Genomic DNA, 17709 nt, shown 5'->3' with positions numbered 1-17709 from the left:
CAACCTAATATATATTCAGAATTAAACGTAAATCACAACTAATAATTTATGTTTAGTTGCAAAATGAAAAGAAAATGAAAAGAAAGATAATTTAAATGAAATAATTAAAAATAATTAAAAATGAAAGATAATTTAGGAAATTTTGATAGCATCAGTGAATACAAATATTCACATGATTCATAGATAAAGAAATCAATAAATTGTTGTTATTAGTTAAATGTGTCATAATGTATCCATTCCTTAATAACATATTATATTAACTAACAGTGTAAAATTATATCATTAATGAATCATTAGATAATAATTTGTAAAGATATCATTATGTTATTACTTTAACTTTACTTGTTGAGGTACATGACTAATTTAAAAAAAATCCATAACCACAATAACATATTAACAATTGGTTAATACCTCTTTACCTCAACATGTAAAGTCATAAATTGATTTCTTTGAAAATCATTAGCTAATGATTAGTTAAAGCTGACAACTGGAAGTTGAAGTAAATAGCTTCGGCCACTGTAGTAATTAAAATATACATTTACGTCATTAGTTAATGTAATGTTATTATGGAACTAATACATTAAAGTAAATTTAACTAATAAAATTGTATTTATTAATTTATCTATGAAACATATAGAATGTTTATTAGTTGCTGATGTAGTAATCATTAATTTATGGTTTAAGTTAGCCCTTCATTCATTTACATTAACTCATGATTATCTGTGCATTCGTTAAGGATAAATTAATGGATATTTGTGCAACAGTATTGTAAGTGTTACTTTTTTATTGATAAAAGATTCACTTACATTGCAAATGTTGGTTAGAAATTAATCGATGACCGTTATCTTCTTCTTCAGCCGTGATCCGCAAGTCTCCGGGGGTTCTTGACGTTATCAATTGTTGTTGATAACTTGTTACTATGAAGAATCACGGTTGAGGAACGAGCGCTGATTGGTCAATTTCTTGTTGTTACTGGGCGGAATCACGGTTGCGATACGAGCGCTGATTGGCTAATTCGCGGTTACGATACGAGCGCTGATTGGCCAATTAGCGGTTGCGATACGAGCGCTGATTGGCTAAAACATAAATTTCATGGTTGCAGCCGGGAACGTGATTGGCTGTCATAACAAAGAATAACCACGACCTACAGGTGACATGGAGCGCCATTGGCCCACCAATAGTAAAGACCCCTGATTGTTACAGAGTTGTTGGTTTTAGATGTGAAAGTGGCAAGCATTGCTGTCTGCTTATTCTCACCTTGTTTTCAGGAGGTAAGCCCACCAGGCCACCAGGCTATCAGCCCACCAGCCCACCAGCCCCTCCCTGGTGGTCTAGTGGTTAGGATTCGGCGCTCTCACCGCCGTGGGCCGGGTTCGATTCCCGGTCAGGGAAAGCTCTTTTGGCTTCCAATTGTGGACTGCGAATTCAAGCTCTGCTAACAGCTGCGAGAAAGCCAGCTCCAAACCAAAAAAAGGGTGAGCACTTGAAAAAAAAGACCTCCTTTGAGCCGGCAACCTAAGGATTGCCAACACTCCAACCTACAGTCCTCCACTCTACCAGCTGAGCTATCGAAGGGGCATAGTGTTAGACAGAACCTCGACATCTGGTGCAGGAAGATGTGCTGGATTTTTGAGGAGGGAAGCAAAAAGAAGCATGCATTCCCATACCGGGAGTCGAACCCGGTCCGCCTGGGTGAAAACCAGGAATCCTAACCACTAGACCATATGGGATTTGGAGACCTTAAACTGGCCAGTGGCGCACTTTCTATACATGTGGTCAGTGTGGGCGCAGGATCTTGTATTGGCCTGTTGCTTTAGGTCTGCGACTGTAACAATGTGATAATAATTTGGCAAAACAAGAATTATCCAAAAGGACGGTTTTCTAAATTATATAGTGTTGTATGCATTCAAGGGATCTGTTTTTTTTTACTCACCCCGGGGGTTCAGTTTTTTTGAGCAGATTCCTGTGATTGCTGAATTCATACCTTGAACTGGTAATTAAGCTCTTGTCCAAGTGAAAATACTTGTGTCATGCATCTGAAAACACACATTGCAACCGTTATCTAGATGAAAATCTGCCTATCATCGGTCTGTCAAGGTACAAAATTGACATATTGTGAGGTTAATAATGAAAGTGAGACCAATTTTTTTTCCGCAAAGTTGCTGATTATTCGCTCGTTCAGTTTAATGCAGATTACAATTTATTCTCAATGTCCAGGTGGCAATTAGTGATAAGGCTTCAAAATGGCAAGCCTGTGACATCAAAACAACATGGCATTACACCCTTCAAAGTAATGAAGCAGTTACAGAGTAGCGATGAAATTGTTCATTCGAAAATCAACTGGCTGCCTGCCTGCAGTTTATTTCCCCTTTAATCGCCGAGCTTGTCGGAGTGCTTGTTAGACGAATGGCAATACCGAAGCATGTCCGTGTCTTCCCTAGACATCGGAAAGGGTGTGCAGAATTTTTTTTTTTTTTGGAAAAAAAGAAGAATGCCTGAAGATTTGCCTTTTCTTCTGGATTTCGGAGAAGAGAAAAAAAAACACAACAACAAAATAAGCCAGAGAAAAACAAGCACAGAGCGAGCCAGCCAGGAGTCGAACCTAGAATCTTTTGATCTGTAGTCAGACGTGTTATCCATTGCGCCACTGGCCCACCAATAGTAAAGAACCCTGATTGCTACAGAGTTGTTGGTTTTAGATGTGACAGGGGCAAGCATTGCTGTCTGCTCATTCTCACCTTGTTTTCAGGAGGTAAGCCCACCAACCCACCAGCCCCTCCCTGGTGGTCTAGTGGTTAGGATTCGGCGCTCTCACCGCCGCCGCCTGGGTTCGATTCCCGGTCAGGGAAAGCTCTTTTGGCTTCCAATTGTGGACTGCAAATTCAAGCTCTGCTAACAGCTGCGAGAAAGCCAGCTCCAAACAAAAAAAATGGTGAGCACTTGAAAAAATGACCTCCTTCGAGCTGGAGTCGAACCAGCGACCTAAGGATTGCCAACAGTCCTCCACTCTACCAGCTGAGCTATCAAAGGGGCAAAGTGTGAGACAGAACCTCGACATATCACGGTCTTGTAGCTCTACTGCTGGCCAAAAAGTCACTTCTGGTGCAGGAATATGTGCTGGATTTTTGAGGAGGGAATCAAAAAGGAGCATGCGTTCCCATACCGAGAGTCAAACCTGGGCCGCCTGGGTGAAAACCAGGAATCCTAAGCGCCAGACCATATGGGATTTGGAAACCTTAAACTGGCCATTGGCTTCTGGGGCAATTTCCATAAATGTGGTCAGTGTGGGCGCAGGATCTTGTAGTGGCCTGTTGCTTTAGGTCTGCGACTTTAACAATGTGATAATAATTTGGCAAAACAAGAATTATCCAAAAGGACGGTTTTCTAAATTATATAGTGTTTTATGCATTCAAGGGATTTGTTTTTTTTTTACTCACCCCGGGAGTTCAGTTTATTTGGGCAGATTCCTGTGATTGCTGAATTGATACCTCGAACTGGTAATTAAGCTCTTTTCCAGGTAAAAATACTTGTGTCATCCATTTGAAAACACACACGGCAACCGCTATCTAGAGGAAAAACTGCCTATTGTCACTCTGTCAAGGTACAAAAATGACATTGTGAGGGTAACAATGAAAGTGAGACCAATTTTTAATCGGCAAAGTTGCTGATTTTTCGCTCCTTCAGTTTAACTCAGTTTACAACTTATTCTAAATGTCCAGGTGGCAATTAGTGATAAGGCTTCAAAATGGCAAGCCCATGACATCAAAACCACATGGCATTATACCCTTCAAAGTAATGAAGCAGTTACAGAGTAGCGATGAAATTGTTAATTTGAAAATCAACTGGCTGCCAGCCTGCAGTTTATTTCCCCTATAATCGCCGAGCTTGTCGGAGTGCTTGTGAGACGAATGGCAATACCGAAGCATGTCCGTGTCTTCCCTAGACATCGGAAAGGGTGTGCAGAATATGTCTTTTTTGGAAAAAAAGAAGAATGCCTGAAGATTTGCCTTTTCTTCTGGATTTTGGAGAAGAGAAAAAAAACACAACAACAAAATAAGCCGGAGAAAAACAAGCAGAGAGCGAGCCAGCCAGGAGTCGAACCTAGAATCTTCTGATTCGTAGTCAGACACTTTATCCATTGCGCCACTGGCCCACCAATAGTAAAGACCCCCGATTGCTACAGACTTGTTGGTTTTAGATGTGAAAGTGGCAAGCATTGCTGTCTGCTTATTCTCACCTTGTTTTCAGGAGGTAAGCCCACCAGCCCACCAGCCCAACAGCCCACCAGCCCACCAGCCCCTCCCTGGTGGTCTAGTGGTTAGGATTCGGCGCTCTCACCTCCGCGGCCTGGGTTCGATTCCCGGTCAGGGAAAGCTCTTTTGGCTTCCAATTGTGGACTGCGAATTCAAGCTCTGCTAACAGCTGCGAGAAAGCCAGCTCCAAACCAAAAAAATGCTGAGCACTTGAAAAAAACACCTCCTTCGAGCCGGAGTCGAACCAGCGACCTAAGGATTGCCAACACTCCAACCTACAGTCCTCCGCTCTACCAGCTGAGCTTTCGAAGGGGCAAAGTGTTAGACAGAACCTCGACATATCACGGTCTTGTAGCTCTACTGCTGGCCAAAAAGTCACTTCTGGTGCAGGAAGATGTGCTGGATTTTTGACGAGGGAATCAAAAAGGAGCATGCGTTCCCATACCGGGAGTCAAAACTGGGCCGCCTGGGTGAAAACCAGGAATCCTAAGCGCTAGACCATATGGGATTTGGAAACCTTAAACTGGCCATTGGCTTCTGGCGCACTTTCCATACATGTGGTCAGTGTGGGCGCAGGATCTTGTAGTGGCCTGTCTCTTTATGTCTGCGACTGTAACAATGTGATAATAATTTGGCAAAACAAGAATTATCCATAAGGACGGTTTTCTGAATTATATAGTGTTGTATGCATTCAAGGGATCTGTTTTTTTTACTAACCCCGGGAGTTCAGTTTATTTGGGCAGATTCCTGTGATTGCTGAATTGATACCTTGAACTGGTAATTAAGCTCTTGTCCAGGTGAAAATACTTGTGTCATGCATCTGAAAACACACATTGCAACCGTTATCTAGATGAAAATCTGACTATCATCGGTCTGACAAAGTACAAAATTGACATATTGTGAGATTAATAATGAAAGTGAGACCAATTTTTAATCCGCAAAGTTGCTGATTATTCGCTCGTTCAGTTTAATGCAGATTACAATTTATTCTCAATGTCCAGGTGGCAATTAGTGATAAGGCTTCAAAATGGCAAGCCCGTGACATCAAAACAACATGGCATTACACCCTTCAAAGTAATGAAGCAGTTACAGAGTAGCGATGAAATTGTTCATTTGAAAATCAACTGGCTGCCAGCCTGCAGTTTATTTCCCCTTTAATCGCCGAGCTTGTCGGAGTGCTTGTGAGACGAATGACAATACCGAAGCATGTCCGTGTCTTCCCTAGATATCGGAAAGGGTGTGCAGAATATGTCTTTTTTGGAAAAAAAGAAGAATGCCTGAAGATTTGCCTTTTCTTCTGGATTTTGGAGAAGAAGAAAAAAACACAGCAACAAAATAACCTGGAGAAAAACAAGCACAGAGCAACCAGCCAGGAGTTGAACCTAGAATCTTCTGATCCATAGTCAGACACATTATCCATTGCGCCACTGACCCACCGCTAGTAAAGACACCTGATTGCTACAGAGTTGTTGGTTTTAGATGAGACAGTGGCAAGCTAAGGATTGCCAACACTCCAACCTACAGTCCCTAGTGGCCTGTTGCTTTAGGTCTGCGACTGTAACAATGTGATAATAAATTGGCAAAACAAGAATTATCCAAAAGGACGGTTTTCTGAATTATATAGTGTTGTATGCATTCAAAGGATCTGTTTTTTTTTACTCACCCCGGGAGTTCAGTTTATTTGGGCAGATTCCTGTGATTGCTGAATTGATACCTCAAACTGGTAATTATGCTCTTTTCCAGGTGAAAATACTTGTGTCATCCATTTGAAAACACACACGGCAACCGTTATCTAGAGGAAAAACTGCCTATTGTCACTCTGTCAAGATACAAAAATGACATTGTGAGGGTAACAATGAAAGTGAGACCAATTTTTAATCGGCAAAGTTGCTGATTATTTGCTCCTTCAGTTTAACTCAGTTTACAACTTATTCTAAATGTCCAGGTGGCAATTAGTGATAAGGCTTCAAAATGGCAAGCCAATGACATCAAAACCACATGGCATTATACCCTTCAAAGTAATGAAGCAGTTACAGAGTAGCGATGAAATTGTTCATTCGAAAATCAACTGGCTGCCAGGCTGCAGTTTATTTCCCCTATAATCGCCGAGCTTGTCGGAGTGCTTGTGAGACGAACGGCAATACCGAAGCATGTCCGTGTCTTCCCTAGACATCGGAAAGGGTATGCAGAATATGTCTTTTTTGGGAAAAAAGAAGAATGCCTGAAGATTTGCCTTTTCTTCTGGATTTCTTCTGAAGAGAAAAAAAACAACAACAAAATAAGCCGGAGAAAAACAAGCACAGAGCAAGCCAGCCAGGAGTGGATCCTAGAATCTTCTGATCCGTAGTCAGACGCGTTATCCATTGCGCCAAGGCCGGCGCCCATTTGTCGAGGTAAAGATCCTAAAAGACGCATAGGGACGCGAGTTCGCGGCCCACTCCGAACAGTGATGGAATTCCTGGAATGTGTCCCCTTTGACGCTGCTGATGCACGCGTACGTAATCATCATTCTCCCCCGTAATTTAATCGAACGTAAATTCGTCCCCCCCACTTTAATTTGGGAACTGTCCAAAGTAAACACTCTCACGTTGTGTATGTTTTATTCATACCGGACGCCGGAGGGCGCTCTCTCGCACAAAGTCCAAAACAGACTCGTAAAAGTACCAGCTCGTGACCACTATGTGACGCACGCTACAGGAAATACCTTATATGGACAAAAGCATCAAGCTGTCACTGGATAAAAAAAAGTCGAAATGATTTGACAGACAAAACGTGAATATTCATTGCAACAAATACATGATTTGTGTTTTTGTGCATTTTCACAACAAAATACATGAATAACGCAGCGCTAACTAACTCATTTTTTACAGTATAATATATTATTTTTTACATTATAACATTATATTATTATATTTTCTGACTTATTCTGAAAGTCCCTGTTTTTGTGTGTGTGTGTTTTATTGTTATGTAATACTGGAATACTTAAAAAAATTTGCAACTTCAAATACAGTGAGAAATAGGCACAAAAACATTACTAGTGCAAAGATTAAGATTAACAACCCTTTTAATTTGCAAATATAAAGTCTTTAAAAAAATTATAACAGCAGTGCAAATATATATGCATTTACAAATATTGTGAGAATACAAAAAGGCACAATAACAATAGTGTGAGGGCAAATATTAACAATCCTTTTAATCTCCATATATATTTTAAAGCCAATAAAACATTTAGAACAGTAGTGCAATTTTGACACATCAATTAAAAATAATAAACAGTAAACCAAAAATGTTTACCACAGTAGTAAAATGTTTACATATCAGTGTAAAAAATATAATAAATATCAAACCAAAACAAACACAATAACAATAGTGTGAGAGGCAAATATTAACAACCCTTTTAATCTCCATATACATTTTAAAGCCAATAAAACATTTAGAACAGTAGTGCAATTTTGACACATCAATTTAAAATAATAAACAGTAAACCAAAAATGTTTACCACAGTAGTAAACTTTTTACATATCAGTGTAAAAATATAATAAATATCAAACCAAAACAAACATTTGCAGTGCAATTTTGACATCAGACTAAGAAAATAATAAATAGTAAACCAAGACAAACATTTACCACAGTAGTGCAATTATGACATATTCGCCCCTAAAAAAATAGTAAATCAAATATACCAAAACCAAAATAATGATAATAATAAAAACATAAACATACCATATATATATAATGGTATCAAATATTTTTCCAACAGAGGCATGCAGCAGAGGAAACACAAAGTAATTACACATTTTTAGAGAAAGCTGTCATTGTTGGATACTTGTAAATTGCACTATAAAGCAAACATTAAGTTACCAAATAAAAATATCACGTGCTGAAATAGCAGTTTTAAGAAGCTGGAGGGTTGCCATTTCCCTTTTTTCTTCATCTATAACCTCGTTCCTGCAGCACAGCCCTCCATTCACCATATGATTGAGTCTCAGACTCTTTGCAGAACCAGTTGCCAAAGTACTGAATATGTGATGGTGGCTTTCTCTCTTTGTTACACTTTCTGCAAAGAATGATGTCTGTCTTCTTCACATATTTTCTTGTGAAAGTTCCAGTGCGCTCCCTCTCCAGTTTTCTCTTTCTGTATTGCTGAGTGGAGTAAGGAACATCTTGACCGGATGTCTGTGTCTGAGCTGATGGTTGCAAAGCTGAAGGTAATGGGAGGTTGAAGAACATCACCTGTGAGGTACCTGTAGAGGATGGCGCTTAAGTGCCTTTCACTGTAGGAAGCTGCACAGATGGTAAAATGAAAGGGAGAGAGATGAGTAGTGCTGATGCAATGACAGGAAGGCCTTGATGTGATGTTGGAGCGTGGGAGATGGCCTGGGGTTGCGACCTCCCCTTAAGTTTTGCCTTCCCAGCAGTGTTTGGTGGCAGGATAAAAAGGTGAGGCTCAGCCAAATTGCCTGGATACAGAGTTGGTCCTTTCTGCATAGCTGCAGGAAGCGTCTCGGGTCCTGCCATGGGTGCGTCTGGGGCTTGGATACCCTGCTTCAAAATCTCCTGTTCCTGTGACTTGCCACGCCTTCTGAACTTGGGAAACATAAAACAACAGATATTAATAAACATTTAAGCAATACAAAAGATCAACTACTATTTGTCATGACTATGACGCAGCAGCATGACACAGCTGAGATCACACAGCAGTCGTCTAATGTATTACTGCTTTTGTGAAATGGCTACTTTATTGAGATTAACATTGTATTATGAAATATTGATTCTTGCAGTCTGCTGAAGACAGCTGATCCATGTCATAAATCTTATCTTTCATAATGAAGAAGAAAACAGAAGTTGAACTCTTGTTGATTTGTTTCTAGACCTGCAAAGCAGCCATGGATACATTAAGGCAGATGATACAAAACATTTTGAGAAGTGTTTCTTGGGTACGTTCCCCACTGAGAATGGGTAACAAATTTCAATCTGGATACTTCAGATCAATCTTGCGCTCTGTGTCTTACCTGGTTGCCTGTTGATGGCAATATTAACAAAAGTTGCCCAGCAGCATTGATCAAAAAAGTTGCCGTGTAACATCAGCCCTTAGCTGCTTTAAGTTTAGGCTTAGCGGTGACAATGCTTATTTACTCACCATTGTGTGACTGTTGCAGCGTTCACTTCTGGGAGCTGGATGGTGGTCTCACTCATCACCTTAGCATTGGTGAGGATGCACTCTTGGATGTACTTGTGAGCACATGCTACCACAGTGAAGCGGGACACCCTCACTCCGTCACAGCGCACCACGTTTGGGTAGAGAGCACAGAGCCTTGTGAAAATGGCCTCCACCACTCGGTTGAAGTCAGGCCACTGTGCAGGACTATGAGCCCCAACGAAACACCTGCAAATTACAACAGGATACATATTATTAATGTAAGATTGTTTTCATTGTGTGATCTTATTTTTATTTTCCCTTTCCTAGTCTGTTTTGCTTTGTGTTGTCTAAATGTTCATTGATAATATCTGCCCATAGTTATGTTTTCTTTCTTTGTTTTGTTTTTAGATTGATGTTAAAATGTCATATCAATAAATCAGGTCTCTACTGGATTACTGTGTTGTGGAATTATTACAGGGTGTTGTTAGTCAGCCTGTCAGATTTTATTCACAATAATGACTGCATATTATCCCGCTTATTACATGGCTACTTACTAAAGTACAGTAAAAGACAAATTATTTGACACAACATATTGATACAAAATGATTTTACCGATTTAAGAAATTATTGCTTTGTTTCTGCTAAATTAATTATTCCAATGTAACATACTTAGCAAGTTGTTGAAGTTGAAGTTGAAGTTGAAATATCTTTAATGTCCCCAAGGGGCAATTTGGTTCACAACAAGTAGCCAACACGTACACATTCGCACAAAAACACATAAAACCATAAGGAAAAGGTAAATAAAAACATAAATACACATGTACCTATAGTTTGTTGAGAAACCCAACAGCTAATGGTACAAATGATTTCAAATATCTGTTGGATCTGGCACGTTTTTGGTAGGTATACCTCCTTCCTGATGGTAGGAGGCAAAATTCAGAGTGTAGTGGGTGAGTGATGTTAACCAAAATGGCCATTGCCCTCTGTGTAGCTCTGACCGCATATATATGCTCAATGCTGTTAAGATCAATGCCAATTATTTTCCGACATATGCTTACATTTCTCCCCAATCTATTTTTGTTAGTTACACTCAAATTGCCAAACCAGCAGATCATAGCAAAGGTTAAAATTGATTCAACAAAGGATGAATAAAAAGCTTTCTGAAGTGATCTATCAACATTAAACCCATTCAACTTTCTTAAGAAAAAAAGTCTCTGATTAGCTTTTTTACATATATAGTCTGTATTGGTGTCAAAATTCAATTTGTCATCTACAATGACACCCAAATACTTGTATTGGCTTACCACATCAACCGCTATGCCATCAATCAAAGTTGAAGCTGTGGTTGAAGGATTACGGCAAAAGTCAATACACATATCTTTAGTTTTAGAGACGTTGAGGTGGAGATATGAGTCCTTGCACCATGAGATAAAATTGTCCAAAACTGGTCCATGACCCTCCTCGTGATCCTGCAGAAGACTAATTATCACAGTATCATCAGCATACTTAATGATATGCCTTGATTCAAACATACTCTGACAGTCATTGGTGTAGAGCACAAATAAAAGTGGTGACAAAACACACCCTTGAGGTGACCCCGTTGAACACATGAGGACCTTAGATAAAGTGTTATTTACCCGGGTCCTCTGTGGCCTCAAGATTAAAAAATCCACCAGCCAGCAAATTGTACCAAAGTCAATATCAGGAAATTGCAAGAGTCTGTGAGCAAGAATATGAGGCTGCATACAGTTGAACGCTGATGTAAAATCAACAAAACACAAGCGAGCATGTGTCTTCTTGCCCTCTAAATGTCCAGTAACAAAGTCCAGCAGTGTTGCTGTGGCATCCTCAACCCCCTTACTTGGTAAATATGCAAATTGTAATGGGTCAATCATGCTCTGAGTCATGCAAAGTAAACTCCTCCTTACAATGCGCTCAAAACCCTTCATCACAAGAGATGTCAGGGCCACAGGACGATAGTCATTCAACACCTTTGGAGAGGGAACTTTTGCCACTGGAACCACTACTGACTCTTTCCATATCCCTGGGACTTTTCTTTGTGATAGTGAAAGTTGAAAAATAAATGCAAAAATACTGTTCAGAAACAGAGCACAATTTTTAAGCAATCGGCCGCTGATGTGGTCAGGCCCCTGGCTCTTCCTTATGCTCGTCTGCTCAAGAGTCTTCCAGACATCTATCTCATCAATCAAAATCTTACTTCCCTCAGACTCAATTCTAAATTCAGCCAGATCGTCATTAAGGTAATGGGAGTCAAATCTTGAATAAAACTGATTCAGCTCCTCCACCAAATCAGAGTCAGGTTTGTCAGATGTAACTACCCCTTTTCTCTTACCACTTATTCCCACCATGGCCTTAATCCCTTTCCAAACACAGTAAGCATTGCCATTCTTCAGTTGATCTTCCACCTTATTCTTAAACTGACTTCTGGCCAATTTTATTTCATTCTTAACCAGCCTTTGAGTCTCCTTTTTTTATGTATATCATTCTGTTGAAAAGCTATTTTTTTCTTATTAAGAACGTGCTTAAGTGATCTGCTCACCCAGGGTTTATTATTGGGGTATAATGTAATCGTCTTTTTTGGAATAATCATTTGCTCACAAAATTTGATATAGCTTGTCACAGTGAGAGTTAATTCGTCTAGATCAGTGCATGAGTCCTTAAAAACGTCCCAATTAGTACTATAAAAACATCCATTCAATTCTTTAATTGCGTCATCTGTCTATACAGAGACCTCTTTACGCTCAACTTTGCCTCTCTTAAGGGCAGATTGATAGATCGGGGCCAGAAAGACACAGCTATGGTCAGAAGAACCCAGGGGTGACATTGCGTAAGATTTATAGGCATCTTTAACTGTACCATAGCACATATCTAAAATTTTTCCATGTCTAGTAGGACAACTTACATATTGATAAAAGTGCCCAAGATGTTTCTTAAGACTACACGTATTAAAATCACCAAGTATAAAATGCGGGGCATCGGGGGAAATATTTTGTAAACGGTGAACAAGTTTGGTAGTTTCAGCTACTGCATCTATCAAATTAGCTCTTGGGTGGATATAAACCAGTGTAATGAAAATTTGAGGAATTTCTCGTGGCAAATAAAACGGACGCAATGAGATAGATAAAAGTTTGATATGTGGGCTACAGATAGATTCCCTTACTATGACAGTTTTGCACTAGCGAGGGTTAATGTATAGACACACGCCCCCTCCTTGTGTTTTACCAGTCAGCTGTGCGTCTCTATCCAACCGAATAGGCTGGCCAAAGCCATCAATTTCAAGATCCTGGTCCAAATCATGTTCTTTTAACCAAGTCTCAGTCAAAGCTATAACACAAGCATTCTTAAACTCCGGTCTGAATTTAACATTTGCCTGCAGTTCGTCCACTTTGTTCCTTAATGATTGCACGTTTCAAAGGACGACCGAGGGAAGTGGCAGGCGGCGCAATCCAGCTCTGCGTAACCTCCGTCGCACTCCTCCCCTCCGGCCACGCTTTCTATCCCGACCCGCGGCTGCTGTCACCCGCAATCCGGCAACAGATCCACGCTGTCTTCCGCATGCTCCACTGCCTCGTCCGCTGATCCTCACCTCCAGTTCCGTTTGTCGATCGAGGCAAGCAGATCCACATCTGCGAATCTCTGGTGGAACTTCATCGCAAATAGTCCGCAGGGCCGAATCATTGTATTGGATGAAGAAGTCCCGGTTGTACTGCAGTCTCTGAGACGAGTTGGTTTGACGATGGTTCACAACAGTCCCAAGAGTAAGCAGGCTCATAAGCAACGTGTTGAACAAATCCATGTCAATCACTGAACACTGCAACACTCCTATCCACCGCCGCCATGACAAACGAGATACAAAAAACAAACACGACAGACATGGACACACGCGGCTACTGCTGCATGTCGCCACCGCAAGGCAGCGCCAGCTCGAGTGTGTATATATATGTGTGTATAACCTAATATATATTCAGAATTAAACGTAAATCACAACTAATAATTTATGTTATAACCAAGATAAGCTAGACATGAAGGTGTCAGGTTACTAAACAAAAAAAGTTGTAGGTGATATTTCAGCTAGTTTCATATATATATATATATATATATATATATATATATATATATATATATATATATATTAAAAAAAAATTGTAAACCCTGCGAAATGAAAAGAAAGATAATTTAAATGAAATAATTAAAAATTATTAAAAATGAAAAAAATAATTAAAAATGAAAGATAATTTAGGAACTTTGGATAGCATCAGTGAATACAAATGTTCACATGATTAATAGATAAAGAAATCAATAAATTGTTGTTATTAGTTAAATGTGTCATAATGTATCCATTCCTTAATAACATATTATATTAACTAACAGTGTAAAATTATATCATTAATGAATCATTAGATAATAATTTGTAAAGATATCATTATGTTATTACTTTAACTTTACTTGTTGAGGTACATGACTAATTAAAAAAAAATCCATAACCACAATAACATATTAACAATTGGTTAATAGCTCTTTACCTCAACATGTAAAGTCATAAAATGATTCCTTTGAAAATCATTAGCTAATGATTAATTAAAGCTGACAACTGGAAGTTGAAGTAAATAGCTTTGGCCACTGTAGTAATTAAAATATACATTTACGTCATTAGTTAATATAATGTTATTAAGGAACTAATACATTAAAGTAAATTTAACTAAAAAAATTGTATTCATTAATTTATCTATGAAACATATAGAATGTTTATTAGTTGCTGATGTAGTAATCATTAATTAATGGTTTTAGTTAGTCCTTCATTCGTTTACATTAACTCATGATTATCTGTGCATTCGTTAAGGATAAATTAATGGATATTTGTGCACCAGTATTGTAAGTGTTACTTTTTTATTGATAAAAGATTCACTTACATTGCAAATGTTGGTTAGAAATTAATCGATGACCGTTATCTTCTTCTTCAGCCGTGATCCGCAAGTCTCCGGGGGTTCTTGACGTTATCAATTGTTGTTGATAACTTGTTACTATGAAGAATCACGGTTGAGGAACGAGCGCTGATTGGTCAATTTCTTGTTGTTACTGGGCGGAATCACGGTTGCGATACGAGCGCTGATTGGCTAATTCGCGGTTACGATACGAGCGCTGATTGGCCAATTCGCGGTTGCGATACGAGCGCTGATTGTCTAAAACATAAATTTCATGGTTGCAGCCGGGAACGTGACTGGCTGTCATAACAAAGAATAACCACGACCTACAGGTGACATGGAGCGCCACTGGCCCACCAATGGTAAAGACCCCTGATTGCTACAGAGTTGTTGGTTTTAGATGTGAAAGTGGCAAGCATTGCTGTCTGCTTATTCTCACCTTGTTTTCAGGAGGTAAGCCCACCAGCCCACCAGCCCCTCCCTGGTGGTCTAGTGGTTAGGATTCGGCGATCTCACCGCCGCGGCCCGGGTTTGATTCCCGGTCAAGGAAAGCTCTTTTGGCTTCCAATTGTGGACTGCGAATTCAAGCTCTGCTAACAGCTGCGAGAAAGCCAGCTCCAAACCAAAAAAATGGTGAGCACTTGAAAAAAAGACCTCCTTCGAGCTGGAGTCAAACCAGCGACCTAATGATTGCCAACACTCCAACCTACAGTCCTCCGCTCTACCAGCTGAGCTATCGAAGGGGCAAAGTGTTAGACAGAACCTCGACATATCACGTCTTGTAGCTCTACTGCTGGCCAAAAAGTCACTTCTGGTGCAGGAAGATGTGCTGGATTTTTGAGGAGGGAATCAAAAAGGAGCATGCGTTCCCATACCGGGAGTCAAAACTGGGCCGCCTGGGTGAAAACCAGGAATCCTAAGCGCTAGACCATATGGGATTTGGAAACCTTAAACTGGCCATTTGCTTCTGGCGCACTTTCCATACATGTGGTCACTGTGGGCGCAGGATCTTGTCGTGGCCTGTTACTTTAGGTCTGCGACTGTAACAATGTGATAATAATTTGGCAAAACAAGAATTATCCAAAAGGACGGTTTTCTGAATTATATAGTGTTGTATGCATTCAAGGGATCTGTTTTTTTTTTACTCACCCCGGGAGTTCAGTTTATTTGGGCAGATTCCTGTGATTGCTGAATTGATACCTCGAACTGGTAATTAAGCTCTTTTCCAGGTGAAAATACTTGTGTCATCCATTTGAAAACACACACGGCAACCGTTATCTAGAGGAAAAACTGCCTATTGTCACTCTGTCAAGATACAAAAATTACATTGTGAGGGTAACAATGAAAGTGAGACCAATTTTTAATCGGCAAAGTTGCTTATTATTCGCTCCTTCAGCTTAACTCAGTTCATTCTAAATGTCCAGGTGGCAGTTAGTGATAAGGCTTCAAAATGGCAAGCCAATGACATCAAAACCACATGGCATTATACCCTTCAAAGTAATGAAGCAGTTACAGAGTAGCGATGAAATTGTTCATTCGAAAATCAACTGGCTGCCAGTCTGCAGTTTATTTCCCCTATAATCGCTGAGCTTGTCGGAGTGCTTGTGAGACGAATGGCAATACCGAAGCATGTCCTTGTCTTCCCTAGACATCGGAAAGGGTGTGCAGAATGTTCGGTTCTTTAAGAATATCCCCACCGAACGGGGCGTCAGGAGAGGACACGTTGTTACAACTCGTTGTGGGGTTTTATTTACCCTGATTTATTTTTCATAAACAATTGATTAGTCCACACACATCAGCAGGTTATAAACCTGGAGAAATGGAGAGGTTACAATGTAAACAACAATATTGATAGCCACATACATAATATACCATAAAATCTGAATATAAATATATATTACATATTATAACATATACAAATATAAGTAAAATATAAATTTCAATATAGTCAGTATTTAATCTTATAAATATCATAATATACTTAGTATTTAAACTAAATGACTACACAAAGCACATGCATATTAACACAGAAATGCAACAACTTCACACACACCAAATATACAATGTCAATGTTACACATTAAACCAATAGCGTTCTCAGTCTGTTGACTCAAAGTGAAAACAGTGAGTGTAGTTCTAAGTGGCATCGCTGAGCATAGTAATCCATTACAAAATGTAAAGTGATCAACTACATTACCCATCCAGCACTGCAAACAGGAAGTAACTCGTGTGACAGTGAAACGCTCCAATTTCAAACATTTGCCTTTTATATAGTCACGGATACTATCGAGCCGACAATATTAAACATCAGACCGCACACAAGGTTTTATCAGCGTGACCAAAGTAACAGTTTTCAATCATACAAACCGCGCACATGTAACGGCAGCACAGCAGTAACGCAACAGACAACAAACTCAATGGATAAAAACAGCAGCTTACCGGTGGCGCATCTCTCCTGACGAGACAACATGCCAAAATGAATACTCGCTCCCGCTTATAGCCCGCGCTCATTCATTACTGGATTTAACACACCTGTTTGGGATTTGACTGGTCTGTGCTTCAATCAGGTAAGTGAAACCTCCCACCTATTATCCTGCGTTACATTACGAACACCCGTGACATAGTGAACGCGACACCTCCCACTTGACTGACTGATCATGTGATTTAAGGCGGTCACAGGCAAACATTACACCACATAATACACACAATTTTTTTTTTTTTTTTTTTTTTTTGTGAAGAATAGGACACCATTGTCATTGTTCAAGCACCTCCCCTGACAGATGTGTGGTGTTCTGCCAGGTTTGGTCATATGGGGTATGTACTCTTCATTCTTCGTGAATGGTGGTGCAAGTGGTGGTGAAGGCAGCATAGAAGCATACCAACCAGTGAGAGAGAAAGAGAGAGAGAGAGAGAGAGAGAGAGAGAGAGAGAGAGAGAGAGAGAGAGAGAGAGGTATCCTGAGGTAATGCCTTCAGAATTGGGGGTTTGGGTGTTTAGGCAGCGCCTGGAGAATTGGTGGCCGAAGAGACGAGGTCTAGGAGTCACTGGTCTTCCACAGGGATGAGGACTACCAGTCTCCTCACGTCTCGCCGTAGGATGACTGACGTCAGCTGCTGAGTATTCCTCTTCAGTTGCCCAACTATTAGGGAGGCAGGGGGGCCTGCACACGTCTTAACGTCCGCGTCTCTCACAAGTCCTTTTTTGTCAGGGTACACGGCCTGGATCCGTCCGAGCCGGAATTGCCCTCGCAGTGCGTTCTGATCAGCAATCCAAACAATGTCACCTATCGCTACATTTCTTTGGGTCTGGTGCCACTTTGGCCGAATGAATAAGTTAGGTCCGGCCAGTTCACTCCACTTTTTCCAGAACATATC

At 40.1% G+C, this 17709-nt stretch overlaps 1 protein-coding gene and 5 non-coding genes across 6 annotated transcripts in view; 3 read left to right on the top strand and 3 right to left on the bottom strand.

Moving 5' to 3' along the window:
• Nucleotides 1-17709, bottom strand: part of LOC132118917 (putative nuclease HARBI1) — a gene marked incomplete at its 3' end in the record, with an annotated part of 265948 nt that overhangs the window by 159876 nt on the left and 88363 nt on the right. The window lies entirely within an intron of this gene.
• On the top strand, nucleotides 1321-1392 carry trnae-cuc (transfer RNA glutamic acid (anticodon CUC)). The gene has a single exon. It is a non-coding gene; the product is annotated as a tRNA-Glu (tRNA).
• Nucleotides 1659-1730, bottom strand: trnae-uuc (transfer RNA glutamic acid (anticodon UUC)). The gene has a single exon. It is a non-coding gene; the product is annotated as a tRNA-Glu (tRNA).
• Nucleotides 2778-2849, top strand: trnae-cuc (transfer RNA glutamic acid (anticodon CUC)). The gene has a single exon. It is a non-coding gene; the product is annotated as a tRNA-Glu (tRNA).
• Nucleotides 2955-3030, bottom strand: trnan-guu (transfer RNA asparagine (anticodon GUU)). Its single transcript is given in 2 exon segments — nucleotides 2955-2990; nucleotides 2994-3030. It is a non-coding gene; the product is annotated as a tRNA-Asn (tRNA).
• On the top strand, nucleotides 4301-4372 carry trnae-cuc (transfer RNA glutamic acid (anticodon CUC)). The gene has a single exon. It is a non-coding gene; the product is annotated as a tRNA-Glu (tRNA).

Source organism: Carassius carassius, chromosome 38 (assembly GCF_963082965.1).
Source record: "Carassius carassius chromosome 38, fCarCar2.1, whole genome shotgun sequence".
Lineage (NCBI taxonomy): Eukaryota > Metazoa > Chordata > Actinopteri > Cypriniformes > Cyprinidae > Carassius > Carassius carassius.
Note: the sequence above shows the minus strand (reverse complement) of the source record. Positions and strands in the feature narration are given on the sequence as shown.